The following is a 6000-nucleotide window of genomic DNA, read 5'->3' on the forward strand; positions in this document are numbered from 1 at the left end:
GAAGGTCAGTATTCCTTATGAATCAAGAAGCGTTGACTAATTTTGGTTAATTTGAATGGTCGATTTAGGTGCACATCTTCATAATTGGATACCATACATCCACATTGGAGCTATGTTAAGACAAGCTTGTATATCATTAACTTGTTACTTATAGAGACAGATGATTATTACTCAAGAAATTAATATAAATTTTTGTATTTTGATTCTCGCTCGCTCCTTCTATTTTAACTTTGTATCTAAGTTCATGCTAAGGTATTTAGCTGTATTTAAAAGTATGATATTCAAGCACTGGACATAGTTATCGGCAAATAGTCGATTTTTTTGTTTGTGAAATTTATATGGACGGATTTCAGTGTTCCATAATTTGATTAATGAAATGTTGCGTTGCTTCTGGTAATTCCTTTATGGTATTTCCAGTAGTAAAGATTGCAATATCATCTGCAAAAGTTGCAATTATACTTTCTGGTGGGACTTGCAAGTCGTCTGTGTAAATTAGGTACAGAATTGGACCAAGTATACTTTCTTGCGGTACTCCGTCTTCAATTGGTTCAAGTTTTGAATACGTACTATTACATTTGTGCAGTTTTTTAAATGAAGTTTTATTTTCAAGATTAGTATATAGTATAACCTTGTTTGTAATATATACGTATATTGATGTACATATAAATATATATACTTTAAGGGGTTAAGGAACTATAATAATGAAGTTGAATTTCAAATGATTTACCTTCATCAAATATGAATCTTTTTGCTACTTTTATTATTTATATTTTCATGCAAAAAAAATAAAAAAAATTATACCTAATTAATGACTTTGTCTCAAACAAAAACTAATCTACATAAAAACAGAAATAAAAAAAAAGTGCATTAAGTACGAGTATCTTACATCAAGTATCTTACGAGTGTCTTACATTACTTAGGGCTACTGCATAATCGTTATTACTTCACATAATTCGCATATGCGATACTTTTGTTTAAATAATTTTTAATGTTTGTCTAAGCAAATTGCATTTTAAGATACTTGAAGCTTGGGAAAACTTTCGACTTTAGTCTCTGATTTGACTATTGATTTTCTTTAGAAGTTGCTAATTACTTAATATTCTCAACAAATTAAAACAATATAAATAATATTTGTATATTAACTTTTATTTGTTTAATGTACAAATATGTTTATTTACTAAAAGATTGCGATTTGTATTTGCTTTTCCTATAAATACGTGCACTTCAATGAATGCATTTGAAAGTATGACATTTTTTAGAATTTTAAAACTACTCAGATACTAATAATTAAAATTAATATCTGACTGTACTGTTCATATATTTACATATTTGTATTCAATATTTCAAAATTAAATCGTTTATAATTAAACTGTATTGTATTCAGTACTAGAAATGATCAGGAATTCAAGATCTTAATCCAATGTGTGCAAAGATGACAACTTAAAATTTTGAACCTATTCAATAAGTTCCAAATTATAATGTATCGAAATGCTTAAAGTGATGATAATTTTGTTAATTCTTAAGCGGAAGATAAATATACATTTCTATATACAGACAAACTTCCATAACTCTAAGTCCTATTTTAAAAAAGAAAAAGTTCGACTTATGTAGACTTCGAGTTAAAGAATTTTCTTTTGCTCTTTAAACCCTGTGGCACTCTATTTAGTTCGAGTTATAGAAAGTCGAGTTATGGCAGTTTGACTGCACAAATATATATTATATAAATATAAATATATAAATATAAATATATATTAATAAATTATATTAATTACCTATTAGAATTACATGTTATGGTCGACAATATCTCACACCACAATAGAAATTTGATATTCTCTCTGCTTTATGCAAGCACTATATTTGTGACGATCTTAGATGGTCTCGTAGTCAATCTTTGCCTTTTGCATTTTTTACTGAAATTTTTTAATTAAGAATCTTCTCAGTATCTGTACTTTCGCCAAAGTACAGAACAGGTTTAGTTCAATAAAATGACGTTAGGTTCTTTGTTTGTCGGTTCAGTCTGCTTTCGTGTCTCTCATGTTCCTAAAGAACACCACCATAAAATAAAATGGTTGTTATATTCCACTTTGTTAACGGAATAGTAATATTACTTGGCTATAACAAGTAAGATCTAAGAAGTTTACCAAAGCATTCAGTAAGGTTTGAAATTGAGATTCACTTTGAAAAAAAAAAAATAAATCTGTTGACGAAGTTTATAAAGCCCTTTGTCTATTTTACGGTCAATCGGCGTAGTGAGCAAGCAATTCTTGCAGTTTGTACTAATTATTGTCTTCTCTATTTAAAACCAACAACAATTAACTGTTTGGTGCGGTTTCCACGCTGTCGATATTATCGGTCCTTCTTCATTTCGAAATGAGTAAGCAGCTGTCGTTAGGGAGAATGGCGAGCGCTGAGCTATCGACCCATGCTGAATTTTGATTTCTAAAAATTAATCAGTTTAACAGCGACGATACTTGATTCCAACAAGATAGCGCAATCATACATACGTGTTTAATTCGCCTAACATACTCGCTTAACATACTCGCTTAACAATCGATTTATTGTAAAATCAATTTGGTAACAACTTTATTTTCAGAAGAGGTCATGTTAACTGGATCCTTCGTGCGTGCATTTTAACTGCTCTCATTTACTTTTTATGGGACTATGTTAAGCCATTGGTTTAAGTCGACAAACCAGCGATTCTTGAAGCATTGGAAGCCAATGTTTATACCACCATTGACGTCATATAGCGAGATTCAAAAAATAAATGCCATGAAATTTTCTATCAGATTAATATAAAAACAATATTTTTGTTTTGTATTATCATTTTGAGTTCTCAAGCAGCTAAAAAACACATCCGATATAACAAAAACGATATTCAAAGACCTCGTTTTTTCCTAAGTCCCTGCATTTTCTGTATATGTCACTACTGGTAATTTTTATCTTCTATGTCATATGTATGTCGACATACGGTGGACTGTGGATAATCAGTTCCATTCTTTCTGGAGCTCAAAAGACTTTTTATTTACAGAGAGGCAATGGGTTCTACATTAACTGATTATCTGATAAAACTTATTGCGAACTCAGCTAGAATCTTTAGCCAAGAAATATAGATAGTCAATATATTTATGCGAATTTTAAACTTTCTTGACATAATACATGGTAATAATTGGATTCATTAGATAATTTTGATATGTGCGATTAAGTGGATCAACACAAAATAAATTTAATTTTTAATTAAATTCAATACCAAATATATACTTCGTACCACAAAAGTAATATGAATCGAATCGAAAATAATTGTGTGTTTTGAATTAATTACATATAAAGTTTTAAAACTTTTGCTATATAAATTCAATCTCATACATTTATTACTTAATTAAAATTCATTGAACTCAAGGGCTAATTTAGAATTTTTAGCACGTACTTATTTTTAGTATTGGGCGCTATTATGTAAAATCCGAGTTTGAATGTACGGTAACTAACCGTCAGACCTGAATTGTAAGCAAAAATAAAAAAAATTATTTTAATTTTTTTAAGTTTTTAAAAATGCAAAGATAGTCGTTCTACATATTTGTCTTATATGCACTTAATCGAAGAATGTAATAATTTCGTAATAAAAAAAATCCATAAAATAATGAAATAGGTCATAATAAAATTGGTCTTTAATTTTGTTACTTATTTAGAATTATTCTAAATTCTCTTGTAATTTTAAGAGAAATATTTAGAACTTATTTTAACGGAAAATATAGAGCGTCCAACAAGATTTCAACTTTCCAGATATATAGCGTAGAGAAAAATGTAGCACCCAATTCGTTGTCAAATCAAGCCGTTTGGAATATCTTTATTGAACTATATTTAGTGCCTATTTTTAAATATTAAGCGATTTTTAGTATTGGTGTGTGATATAGATTGACATATGCCATCTGTGAAGTCTTGATTCTTGATTCTTTGAGAGTCTTTTTCTCTTCTTCTATGATATCGGCTAGAACTAGTGTGAATGATAGAGCCAAATACTACCCACGTGTTTATTGGTTTGATAATTAATATTATTTTTTTTTTATCAACAGTACTAAACGCTCTCTGCAGATCGATAAATAATTTTTATAGATATATTTTCTAAATTTTCCATGCACCGTTTTATTTCAATCAATATGTTTGCTTGGCTCTCTCTACAGAAAATGGTGTTGGACCTTATCATAACATAGTTTCCAATTTGTCTATAGGTCTTCTTTTTATGTTTATTGAATATTTTTTTTTTTTTAGAATAAACTTAGGCTCTTTAATCCTTGAAGTTTGATTATAATTCCTTATTTTCATGTCACAGACATGTCTTCTCAAAACATTTGCATATTTCCAGTTGACTAAGTGATCTGCATATAGAAATTCATTAGAAGTTCATATGAAGATGGTTGGATTAGTTTTTTTTTGAATATTTTGAATATCTCTATTTAAAGATAGGTCACTTGGTTTTTATAGTTAGGCATTATATATTGGGATGTGATTTGAAGTATGTATCGTATTATCATTATTACTGATTTTCACGAAATATTCTCGCTGTAAATTAAGTTCCTTTTCTTTACTTATAAGAATAATGCCATGAGCTGTTGTTTATTGCATGGTTTCTTACCAATCAGTCATTTAATTGCGTGATGTAATCCCTTTAAGTCAATTTTCATTGTAATTTCTTTTACGCTGTTTAGAAGTTGTTCTCAATATCATCACTCAAAATTTCTGTGATAAAGATTATAATGACTTTTTCGATTGGTAAAACAAGATTCAATTTAGATTTACTCGCGATCTCTCAAATTTTGTTGCCCAATCGAACATTTCTAGAGTAATCTAACATTTTTGTATTAGTAAACAAATATATTTTTTATAAATACATTAATCGAATCAAATCACACTTTATTTGTCAAGTCATATAAAACAGCTTTTAATTCCAGGGTAATGTTACTACTCTGGAAAATTATCTAGAGTGTTAAAAATTAATCTCGAGTGTTATAAATTTTACTCGAGATTTACCCCTCGAACATGAAAATTGCGCTAAAAGTGAATCTCGATTGAAAAAGTTACTCCAGTTTACTAAATGAAAATGGCATAAGTAATTAAGTAATTCACAATTTTCTCATAATATTTGAGTTGTTGTTATTACTTGAGTAGAAGTTATTATAATTTTTTTTCGATAGTTGAATTCTAGAGAGGGCACAACAATTAAAAACTACATTAACTTATAAAATTATTTACCTATACATCGTAAATTGTTTGTAGTTCAGCGATTGGGTTGAATCCATATATAGTTGAAGTCTAATTTTTTATTTGTAAATGCAATTATACAATCTATTTTAATTATCATATAACTGTATACGTTCGCAATTATTAGAACCATTAAATGTTTTTAATATGTTTTTATTATATTTTTTAAATAATATTCATAATTGTAATTATGTTAGATAGTTATTTTTTTTTTTTGTAATTAATAATTTTTCAAAGACCAAGGTACAGTGGCTTTTTTATAAGAAGGAAAATATAATATATATACAATTTAATAATTAAAACATTGATTATAGTATTGATTAATACTCACGTAAATTATATATCGTGGATTGTAATAAACTGTCATCGAAAAATGAAAAATAATGTGTTTACCGCCTTAAATGGTGGCCAATTGGTCCAAAGCGATCCAATTACAAATATTTGGAACAACTCATTGTTGATCTCTACTGAGAGCAAAGAAGCTTATTGGCTATGAATCTTTCCGTTGCATTTATTAAATCTTATTTGAATAGTCTATTTCTTAATCAATTCTTATGAGACTATTTATGAAACAAAATTTCAAGAGTGCCCTTAAGTTATTACGGAGTGTTTAAAGCATATTTACACATATCCTCAAGTACACATTATATCAAATATAATGTAATCAATATATTTTTTATAATGAAAGATTAACTCCTTTTCCTGATAACTTGTAGCAACATTTATATATTATTTACTATGACTGAA

This window comes from Teleopsis dalmanni, chromosome 1 (genome assembly GCF_002237135.1).
Source record: "Teleopsis dalmanni isolate 2A chromosome 1, ASM223713v2, whole genome shotgun sequence".
Classification (NCBI taxonomy): domain Eukaryota; kingdom Metazoa; phylum Arthropoda; class Insecta; order Diptera; family Diopsidae; genus Teleopsis; species Teleopsis dalmanni.